General features: G+C 43.8%; 1 protein-coding gene across 1 annotated transcript in view; it reads left to right on the top strand.

Annotated features, from left to right (window-relative positions):
• The first annotated feature begins 3,752 nt into the window (after positions 1 to 3,752).
• The window catches only part of YEATS2 (YEATS domain containing 2), a 120,566-nt gene continuing 112,395 nt past the window's right edge, over positions 3,753 to 11,923 (top strand). The window contains exon 1 of the mRNA XM_041731650.1: positions 3,753 to 3,934. The gene's annotated coding sequence lies outside the window, so the exon portion shown is untranslated. The remainder of the gene's footprint in view (positions 3,935 to 11,923) is intronic.

Below are 11,923 nucleotides of genomic sequence, written 5' to 3'. Positions count from 1 at the left end.
CAAAGGCTTCTACTGACTTCAGCTTTCTGACTTCAGCTTCTACTGACATTCAGCTTCACTGAATGTTTTTTCAGGGAGGTCTTTTCCACCTCCTAATATTAAATGTACTTCCCCTGTGCTGTGCTATCTTTCTTTACTCTGCCCAATTCAGCTTATCTCTGTTATGGAAATATGCACACTGTAAAAATCTATAGCTATGTTACATCTCATTAAATGAGGCAAACTTCTTCCGAGGCTCTCACTGCTATCAGGGCTGGGCTAAACTGAAATTTGCTAATTAAAGTTATCTAGTCTTAAAGAGTCTCATTAGGGTAAACATTTGGTCAGTTTAAAGTTGCAGTCCTGCCAGAACTTTCCCTCCCCCCACCTTGACTTCCCAAGATGGCCTGTGGGATCAAAGGGAACCTTAGAGGCAGTGGCCAGAGGGTCTCAGATCTGTGTGCACAGCTGTGAGCTGTAGTCTGGGTTCTCACTGGCTTCTCCCTAGTCATATCTGGTCATCACAGCTCTGCTGTCATCAGCTGCTGAGGTTGTTGGCTGGCAAGCTTATGATTTGTTGCTTCCACACCTTGAGATTCAGATACCTGAATGTCTCTCATCCCATCCCCCATCCCTGCTCCTCTCACCAGGTGACTTGGAATCACTTTAGCTCTTGCTGGGGCTTTCATCTCTGTACATCCTTTGGCTCTTGGTCATATTCTTCAGCCATTCCCTGCCAATTAGTCCACTACTGCCCCTGGTTTAGGCTCATCTTGTCCCTGGCATAATACCCATTGTCCCATCCATGGTTCTCAACCATGTTATTTTGCCTGGCAGGGAGCATACAGAGAAATCTGGGTTTCTGGCACACCATTTGTAAGTTGAGGACAATGAGCAGCAGCATCCCCTCTCTCTCCCATGCTACTCTCTGCTTCTGAGCCCTGCTCAATGTGAGACATCTGCCAGAATTGGGCAGCCAACCAAGCTGGGTTGGGAGAAGTGGACTAGCCCCACCTCTATGCTCCGTTAGCTGGACACTTCTTTTTTTTTTTTTTTTAAGATTTTATTTATTTATTCATGAGACACACACACACACACACACACACACAGAGGCAGAGACACAGGCAAAGGGAGAAGCAGGCTCCATGCAGGGAGCCTGATGTGGGACTTGATCCCAGGACTCTAGGATCACGCCCTGGGCTGAAGACAGGCGCTAAACTGCTGAGCCAACCAGGGATCCCCTAGCTGGACACTTCTAAGCAGTGTCTACATGTGGTGTCTGTCCAACTGGATGGGGGCCCCCAATATGGGGTGATGATACGGTGGGATGGGCTGTAAAATGATTTACCTGAGGCAAAACAAAGACATAGAAGTTTATTGAATACACCACAAGGGAGCAGTAGGTGGGACAGCAAAAAGGCTGTTTGCCAGGAAACAGTGGGTAGGGGCTGTTTTTATTTTATTTATTTATTTATTTATTTATTTATTTATTTATTTATTTATTTATTTATTTATTTATGAGAGACACAGGGAGAGAGAGAGAGGCAGAGACACTGGCAGAGGGAGAAGCAGGCTCCATGCAAGGAGCCCGACGTGGGACTTGATCCCAGGTCTCCAGGACCATGCACTTGGCCAAAGGCAGCACTAGACTGCTGAGCCACCTGGGCTGCCCTGGTAGGGGCTGTTTTTAAAGAGGGATGGTGAGGAGGTATGGGTCACATACAGAATTTTCCCTTTTTGGTGCTGTGCCTGTTTATAAGTAGCCCATTGGTTAGTTAGGGCCTATGGATATTTTGAGATGGGTTGCCTGATGGGCCCGTCTATATTCAGCCAGGTGGTTGCTGTGGGCCCTTTCTCCATTTCATTGCTCAAGCCTGTTTGCCCCAAGGCAGTACCTACCTCAGAGTTAGACCTCAAAGGCAGGGGAACACTGACACACTCATGCTGACCTCTTGCCCTACCTCTTTCTCCATGAAATATATTTTTTACCTCCCCAATTCCTATTCTCTCTTTGGGTCTTAGCTTCAGAATCAGGGAGGACTTTCCCTGCCTTTCAGATCACATTGTCTACATTTCACAAGGGCAGGTACTGTTTTGTTTCTTCTTGATCCTAGTGCCTAACACAGTGCTTGGCCACACAGTGCCAGAAGATCAAAACACAATAAAAATTTGCTGAACAAATATTATTTATCTGTCTTTACCCTTAATAGACCCTAAGGTCAGGAGGACAGGGGTGATTATATATATATATATATATATATAAAGGATTTATTATTTATTCTTGAGAGACACAGAGAGAGAGGCAGAAATACAGGCAGAGGGAAAAGCAGGATTCATGCAGGGAGCCTGATTTGGGACTCAATCCTGGGACCCCAGGGTCACTCCCTGGGCTGAAGGCAGGTACTCAACTGTTGAGCCACCCAGGCATCTGGGTTGTGTGTGATATATTAATAACCCTTCAATTCCCTTATTATGCAGAGCTTTAGAGTCAGTTCTTGGCCTTACTAATCATTTATTCAACAAATGTGTATTTTTTAAATATTTATTTATTTGAGAGGGAGCATGCACTGCACACATGTGCTTGTCTGAGGGGGAGGGGCAGAGGAAGATGAGGGTGGAGTGGGGGTGGGGGGGGAAGGAGAGAGAGAGAGAGAATCTCAAGCTGACTCTCTGATGAGCAGAGCCTAAGGGTCTCTATCCCACCACCCTGAGATCAGGACCTTAGTAGAAACCAAATTTGGAGGCTCAACCAGCTGTGCTAGGCAGGTGCCCCTAACAAATACTTTTTTTTTTCTTTTTTTTTTTTTTTTAAGATTTTATTTGACAGAGAGAGAGCATAAGCACAGGGAGTCGCAGGCAGAAGGAGGCAGAGGGAGAAGCAGGTTTCCTGCTGAGCAGGGAGTGGACTCCATCCTAGGACTCTGGGATCATGACCTGAGCCTAGGGCAGACGCTCAATCCACTGAGCCACCTAGGCACCCTTCAACAAATACTTTTTGCGTGCATGCTAAATTCTTTAGAACAATTTATTACATTTAAGTACATCCAAAAAATTGATCACATAAATAGTATAAAAAATTATAAGTGAACTCTCTCTAAACCTACTACTCAGCTCCAGGGGTAAATTTTTACACAGTGAGTTGAACAGATTGAAGGAAGACAGAGACAGATCCCTGGAGAGCTGCAGCAGTCTTGGGCAGAGAGATGATGAGGCCTCAGGCAGGATGTTACAGGAAGAAAGAAAGGGAAAGGTGGGCTCAAAAGATACTTAGGATTTGATGGATTGTCACTCACTAGTTGTATAAACTAGTGAAGTCCCAACCTTTCTGAGCCTCAATTTCTGCATCTGCATAATAGGTTAGTGATAACTATTGTTATCCGTATCCCTAGCACCTAACACAAAGCTTGGCACAAGATGATAAACACACACAAATCATTACTACTGTTTTAGACCTGTGGGAGGTTCATCTACGCTGGGAGAATGAATAGTCGGTCTGTCAAACTGGAGGCTGGAACTCGCCATCTTCTAGGGAGGAATATGATAAATGACGGTGCCTCTGCCAGAACGGGCATCCAGACTCCCCAGGCAGTGCGGCAGCACCAGCCCGCATCAGAGTCTGGCCGCCGCCAACCCCAGCTCCAGCCCTGCGCGGGCCCCAGCACCAGCTGGAGCCCCGGCCCCGCCCACATCCCTGCAAGCCCCGCCCCCCGGGCCGCGCGCGCGCCGCCGCCGCCGCCGCCGCCGCGCACGCGCGCCTCGCCCCGCCCCTGGTGCTGACGTGCGAGGCCGAGAGGGACGGGCGGGCTCCGCCGAGCCGTGTGCTTCCGCGGGCTCCGGGGTCGCTGGGGCCTCGTGGCGGGGCGGCTCCGCGGGGCTTCGCCCGCCCCCGCACCTCCCTCGTGCCCTCTCGCGGCGCCCGGCGGGCCCTGCGCTTCGGCCGGAGACCCGGGAGAGGGTGAGTGTTGGCGGGAGCGGGAGCGGGAGCGGGACCGGACCGGCCGGGCGCGCGCTCCGCTCTCCGGGGCATTGTCTGGGCGGGGGCGGCGCGGGCACGTGCGCTCCCCTCCCCCACCCTGCGCGCCGCGCGGCCCCGGCGGCGCGGGGGCAGGGAGCCGGCGACTGCGGGGAGCGGAGCGCCGCGAGGAGCAGGCCGGGTGAGTGTGCGGGTCGGGGGAGTCTCGGGAGCGGGAGCCTGCAGCCGGGTGTGGGGTCCTTCCTCGGGGCTCAGCGCTCTCGGAGGGCGGCGGGGTCCCTGGAAGCCCCGGGGCTGGAGCTCTCGGCCTGGTGGGCTTGGTGGCCTGTGAGGGGCTCGGAGACGAGATTGGGCTCCGGCTCCGGCACCGGCGAGTTGTGGGTTTACCGACAGGCACCGCGGAATCTGCTTCCAACCTGTCGCCATCCTTACGGTCCTCCCTCGCGAAGGATGAGTGGGATTTGGAAAGGTTGGAGGATTTTCCGGGCATATGCTCCAGTTAAAGGCACCAGAGGCGTGACACAGTGCGGGGTGACAGCGGAAAGCTTGGGAAAGTGGGACTTGGAAGAAAGGCTGGTTTGGTGGGTTGTGGCCAGATTGCAAAAGACAATGAATGAGGTTTATATCATAACCTTGTATTCTGTCGTGAGTGTAATCAGGGTAAAGAATAGAAAGTAGAGGAGGAAAATATCACCAGTAATCCCACGGCCCTGACACCTCTTTCGTAGTGTTCTGTGTGTGTTTGCTGGTATTTTCATCTAAGCTTGTAACAGTTGCAATTAGAGTTTACTTACAATTTTCCATTCTCTTTTCTCCTTATGGTGTTGAAACGAGATGTAATATACAGTATTCGGCAGCATCCTTTATTCCTAATAAGCAAATAGCAAGTATTCATCATAGAAAAATTAAGAAATATAGACAAGCAAAATGAGGAAGAGTTTTCATAGTTCTGCTGCCTCGAGATATTGTGTATTTTTGGTTCTGTATATTCTTTCAAAGATAGTGGAGCAGATAATGCCCTGGTTAAGAATTTAGTTTTCATACGGATCCTTTGAAGGTTTTAAGAAGGCAGGTAGCATAATCTGACTGCTCTGTAGAGGAAGAGGGTGAAAATGGGAGCGGGGAGATCAGTTAGGATGCTGTTTGCAGTACCTTGAACTAGGGCCATGGCAGCGAGATGAAGAGTACAGAGATTTTTTTTTTAATATATTTTTTTAAGTTTATTTATGATAGTCACACACACACACAGAGAGAGAGAGAGAGAGAGAGAGGCAGAGACACAGGCGGAGGGAGAAGCAGGCTCCATGCACCGGGAGCCCGACGTGGGATTCGATCCCGGGTCTCCAGGATCGTGCCCTGGGCCAAAGGCAGGCGCCAAACCGCTGCGCCACCAGGGATCCCGAGTACAGAGATTTAAACGTTATTTTGGTTGTAGAATGAACAAGACTTGTGAGTGGGTTAGTGAGGAAATAGGAGACTTCTTTACTTTTTTTTTTTTAATTTTTTTAAATTTATTTATGATAGTCACAGAGAGAGAGAGAGAGAGGCAGAGACACAGGCAGAGGGAGAAGCAGGCTCCATGCACCGGGAGCCTGATGTGGGATTCGATCCCGGGTCTCCAGGATCGCGCCCTGGGCCAAAGGCAAGCGCCAAACCACTGCGCCACCCAGGGATCCCTACTTTTTTTTTTTTTTAATGTATTTTTAAGGATTTATTTATTTGAGAGAGAAGGATTGCTTGAGTCCTAGAGAGCAGGAGGAGGGGGAGGGGTGGAGAGGAAAGAGAGAGAGAGAATCTCCAGTAGACACTCTGCTGAGCACGGAGCTGAAGTGGGGCTCTATCTTTTGGCCCTGAGATCATGACTTGAACTGAAATCAAGAGTCGAATGTTTAACCTACTCGGTCACCCAAGCACCCTTTTATATATTTTTTAAAATTAAGTTAAACTCTCTTCCCATCCTGGGGCTTGAACTCAGGTCTCTGAGATCAGGAGTTGCATCCTCTACTGACTTAGCTAATCAGATGCCCCGAGAATTCTCTCTTTTTTTTTTGGTAGTTGTTTTGAGCAGCTATGGGTAGATAGAGACATTTACTGAGAGGGTGAAGAATGGAAGAGAAACTTGAAGGGGGGAAAAATCATGAGTTCTGTTTTGGGTATATTAAATGGGAGATGTATATCAGTTATGAAGTTGGTATATTGAGGAAATTGGATGTGCAGGTTTAGAGCTCATGGAAGAGAGAGCTAGGAGCTGTTAGATAAAACTTTGGAATTCATTACATAGATGATATTGAAAGGTATGGGACTGCATGAGATCACCAAGGGAAAGAATATAGATAGAGAAGTGAAAATTGGCACTTGATCACTAATACTTTGAGCTGCAGTATGGGAAGAAGATTGAACATAGTATGGAAGAAACAGCCAATGAGGTAGGGAAAAAAGGCAGAAGACCAAAAGGTGTCATGGAAGCCAGGAAAAATAAGTTCAGAGAGGATAGAGGATGTCCATCCCTGACTTTGAGATGTTTAGTGAGATGCTCAATTGGATTTGGAGGTTGTTGGTTTTGTCATTGGTATTATTATATTTAAGATTAAAAAATTTTTAGTGATCTCTACACCCATTGTGGGGCTTGAACTTAAAACCTGGAGATCAAGAGTCTCATGTGCCACCAGCTGAACCAGCCAGGCACCTCTGGTCATTGTTGTTATTATCCAGAGTTCTAGAAGTGGGAGATGGAAACGGGATTGGAATAATTAATTGATTGGGGCTTGAGGAAGGGAAGATAATGAGTGTGGATTAGAAAAACCTGGGCCTTTTTCGAGATGCCTCATTTCCATCTGCTCCCAAACTAAATTTGGTAGGTGAAAAATGGTGTCTTGTTTAATTTTTCATTCATTGTTTACTAGAGTGTTTGAACATTTTTGTTTGTTTGTTTGAACATTTTTTAACATATATTTGCCATTGGTGATTTTCTGTATCTGTCCTGTATATATTTTTTGTGTTTATCACTTTTGGGAATTGATTATCAAGAGTCCTTTTAGATCTTGAAAACATGTAGTTTGACATAGAGCTTGCAGAACTTCTGCTCTTAAGTATTTTTCCCTTCTGGGAGTAAATGAGTTTATAACATATGCTCCATCAGGAAGGACATGGTTAATGGAAAAGCCATACTTAACATTTAACTCCTACATATGCTTCTTTTTTTTTTTTTTCCAATTATAGTGGAATACACATAAAATTTAGCACCTTAATGATTTTTAAGTGTGCAGTTCAGTGGTATTAGATACATTTGTAGCATTGTATTTGTAGCATTTGTAGCATACATTTGTACATTTTGCAACCATGACCACCATCCATTTTGGTCACTCTTTTCATCTTATAAAGCTGAAAATCTATGCCCATTAAACAACTCCCTATTCCCCCTTTCTCCTAGTCCCCAGCAACCACCGTTCTTTCTGTCTCTGTGATTGATTTTGACTACATTAAGTACCTCATATAAGTAGAATCATACAGTATTTGTCTTTTTTTTTTTTTTTTTTAAGATTTTATTTATTTATTCACGAGAGACACACAGAGAGGCAGAGACACAGGAAGAGGGAGAAGCAGGCTCCATGCAGGGATCCCGACATGGGACTGGATCCTGGGACCTTGCCTTCTGAGCGGAAGGCAGATGCTCAGCCACTGAGCCATCCAGGCATCCCAGTATTTGTCATTTTCTGATGAGTTTATTTCACTTGGTATAAGATCTTCAAAGATATATCCATGTTGTAGCATGTGTCGGGATTTCCTTTTTAAAATTTTTTTTTAAGTTTTAATTTTATTTCCAGTTAACATACATATTAGTTTCAGGGGTACAATATAGTGATTCAACATTTTCATACATTACCCTGTGCTGATCACAAGTGCACTTACCTATTTCACCCATCCCCCCACCTCTCTTCTGGTAACCAGTTTGTTCTCTGTAATTAAGAGTCTGTTTCTTGGTTTGTGTCTCTTCTCCCCTTTGCTCATTTGTTTCCTAAATTCCACATATCAGTGAAATCATACAGTATTTGTCTTTCTCTGACTGACTTCACTTGGTATTATACTCTCTAGCTCCATCCATGTGGTTGTAAATGGCAAGATTTCATTCTTTTAAATGGCTACATAAATTCCATTGTGTATATATGCCACATCTTTATCCATTCATTGGTCAGTGAACACTTGGGCTGCTCTGTATTTTGGCTATTATAAGTAATGCTGCCCTAAACACAAGGGCACATGTATCCCTTTGAATTAGTGTTTTTGTATCCTTTGAGTAAAGAACTTTCCTTCCTTTTTAAGGCTTAATAATATTCCAGTGTATGTATATATCACATTTTGTTTACCCATTCATCTGTTGATGAATACTTGGGTTGTTCCCATCTTCTGGCTCTTGTATATAATGCTAAGAACGTGGGTGTACAGATACCTCTTCAAGTTCCTGCTTTTAGTTTTTTCAGTATATATGGATTTAGAAGTAGAATTGTTAGATCGTACAGTAAATCTGTTTTTAGTTTTTTGAGGAACTGCCACTGTTTGCCATAGGGGCTTGCACATGTATTCCCTCCAACATTGTACAAAGGTTCCAGTTTCTTCACATCCTCACCAACACTTGTTTTCTGATTCTTTCTTTTTTTGATAGCCATCCTAAAGGGTGTGAGGTTATAATCTCCCTGTGTGGGGTATTTTTTTTTTTTTTGAAAGATTTTATTTATTTGAGAGGGAGAGAGAGAGCACGCATGAGCAGAGGTGGGGGCAGTGGGAGAAGGAGAAGCAGACTCCCTGCTAAGCCGGGAGCCGGACATGGGGCTCATCCTGAGGGTCATGACCTGAGGCAGATGCTTAACCGACTGAGCCACCCAGGCGCCCCTCACTGTGGTTTTGATTTGTACTTCCCTAATATTAGTGATGTTGAGCATCTTTTCAAGTGCTTATTTGGTCATTTATATATCATTGGAGAAATGTTTATTTAAATATTTTGCCTACTTTGAGTCAGAGTTTTTGGTTGCTTTGAGTTTTAGGAGTTCTCTATGTTCTGGGTATGAATCCCTTATTGAATATGATTTGCAAATATTTTCTCTTGTGAGTTGCATTTTTACTGTTGATAGTATCTTTTGATGCACAAAATTTTAAAATTGTCATGATGTCCAATTTATTTTTATTACCTATGCATTTGGTGTCATATCTAAGAAATCTTTGTAAATCCAATGTTGTCAAGGAGTTTTATTATTTTCAGTCTTACATTTAAGTCTTTGGTACATTTTGAGTTAATTTTTGTAAATGTTGTTACATAAGAATCCAGCTTCATTCTTTTGCATGTAGATATTCAATTTTTCCAACATCATTTGTTAAAAAAACTGTCTTTTTTTTTTTTTTTTTTAAAGATTTTATTTATTTATTCATGAGAGACATAGGCAGAGAAAGAAGCAGGCTCCACGCAGGGAACCTGATTTGAGACTGGATCCCGGGACTCCAGGATCACGCCCGGGGCCGAAGGCAGGAGTTAACTGCTGGGCCACCCAGGCCTCCCCAAAACTGTCCTTTTCTTTTCTTTTCTTTTCTTTTCTTTTCTTTTCTTTTCTTTTCTTTTCTTTTCTTTTCTTTTCTTTTCTTTTTTTTTTTTTTTTAAGATTTTATTTATTTATTCATGAGAGAGAGAGGAAGGCAGAAACATAGACAGAGGGAGGAGCAGGCTCCATGCAGGAAGCCCGATGTGGGACTTGATTCTGGGACTCCGGGATCACATCCTGATCCAAAGGCAGATGCTCAACCGCTGAGCCACCCAGGCATCCCTGTCCTTTCTTTTTCTTTTTTTTTTTTTTAATTTAATTTTATTTATTTATGATAGGCACACAGTGAGGGAGAGAGAGAGGCAGAGACATAGGCAGAGGGAGAAGCAGGCTCCATGCACTGGGAGCCTGACGTGGGATTCGATCCTGAGTCTCCAGGATCGCGCCCTGGGCCAAAGGCAGGCGCCAAACTGCTGCGCCACCCAGGGATCCCGTTGTCCTTTCTTAATTGAATAGTTTTGACACCCTTGTCAAAAATAACTTGGCCATCTGTGCAAAGCTTTATTTCTGGGCTCTGTTCTGTTCCACTGGTCTGTATATTTCTGTTCATGGCAGCAGTACCACGCTGTTTTGATTACTGTAGCGTCTAGTACCTTTTGGAATCAGGGAGTATGAGTCCTTCAGTTTTGTTCTTTTTCAAGATTGTTTTGGTTAGGGTCCTTTGAAATTCTATAAGAATTTTAGGATGAGTTTTTCTATTTCTGTGAAAAAATGTCATTGGAATTGTGGTGGGGATTGCATCAAATCTATAGATGGCTTTGGGTAGTACTGACTTTTAAACAGTATTTTCCACTCTGTTAATATGAGATGTGTTTCCATTTAGTTATACTGTTTTTAATTTCTTTCAACAGTGTTTTGTAGTTTTCATTGTATAGGTCTTTGACCTCTTTGGTTAAGTTAATTCCCAAATGCAGTTGACCCTTGAACCACACAGGTTTGAATTGTGTGGAAACATTTAATATGCAGAATTTTTTTTTTTAAGATTTTATTTGTTTATTCATGAGAGACTGAAAGAGGCAGAGACACAGGCAAAGGCAGAAGCAGGCTCCATGCAGGATGCCCGATGTGGGACTTGATCCCGGGACCCCAGGATTATGCCTTGGGCCGAAGGCAGGCGCTAAACCCTGAGCCACCCAGGGATCCCAATATGCAGAATTTTTTTTTTTTTTTTGTGCAGAATTTTTTGATGCAGTACTGTAAATGTATTTACTCTTCATGATTTTAATATTTTCTCTACCTTATTTTATTGTAAGAATACAATATATAATACATATAATCTACAGAATATTTGTTAATTGTTTCTATTATTGGTAAAGCCTCAACAGAGGCTATTAGTAGTTAAGTTTTGGGGGAGTCAAAAGTTATACATAGATGTTTGACTGTGGGTAGTTGGTGCCCCCAATTCCTGCATTGTTGAAAGGTTAACTGTGGGCAGCCCCAGTGCCTCTGCCTCGCTGTTGGTGCCGCCTTTGGCCCAGAGCGTGATCCTGGAGACCTAGGATCGAGTCCTGTGTCGGGTCCGGCTCCCTGCGTGGAGCCTGCTTCTCCTTCTGCCTGTGTCTCTGCCTCTCTCTCTGTGCCTCTCATGAGTGAATAAATAAAATCTTAAAAAAAAAGAAAAGAAAAGAAAGGTCAACTGTATTTTATTCATTGATGCTATTATAAATGGAACTGTTTTTGAATTTTCTTTTCAGATTTTTCACTGTGTATAGAAATGCAACTGATTTTTGTGTGTTGACTATCTTGCTACTTTGCTGAATTCATTTATTTCTACAGATTTTTTTTTGTGGGATCTTTAGAGTTTTCCACATATAAACTCATATCCCTCCGTATTAAAATTCATTCATTGGATACACTATAATTTGCTATAGACTGCTTCCAGTCATGTATAAAATATATAGGAAGAGGAAAGCTAATTGTAGATCTGTAAGTGCAGCCCACATATGACAAGTTGAGAGCAATTTCTTAGGATAGATTCTGATAAAGAGGATTTTCTTCTTATTTAACCAGAGATTTGTATTTGAATTTTCACTGCCAATCCTTGAATTCACCCCCATCTCCCTACCTTTAATCCTGCCCCTCTTACCCTATTTTTCACACTGCTACCGAATAGAGGGTGAGAGTCAGTGCATTTTTCCCTCATAGAAGACTTATGAATTGTCTCTATAACATCTGTTCTGTCAGTTGGAAAAAGTTTTGAAGAATGGAGAGCACTTCGTGGATGAGTTGGAATTTGATTTGGTTTTTGAAAGATGAATGAATAGCATTTCAGTAAGCAAGAGAGAAGGTAGAGGTGAAATACGAATCCGTTGAAAGGTAATTGTGTTCAGGCATGCGAACTTTGATGACTGTAGACAGAGAGGTAGAAGAACTAGTTCTCCAG

This window comes from Vulpes lagopus, chromosome 17 (genome assembly GCF_018345385.1).
Source record: "Vulpes lagopus strain Blue_001 chromosome 17, ASM1834538v1, whole genome shotgun sequence".
Taxonomy (NCBI): domain Eukaryota; kingdom Metazoa; phylum Chordata; class Mammalia; order Carnivora; family Canidae; genus Vulpes; species Vulpes lagopus.
The sequence above is the reverse complement of the archived record's forward strand: the minus strand, read 5'-3'. Positions and strand labels throughout refer to the sequence as shown.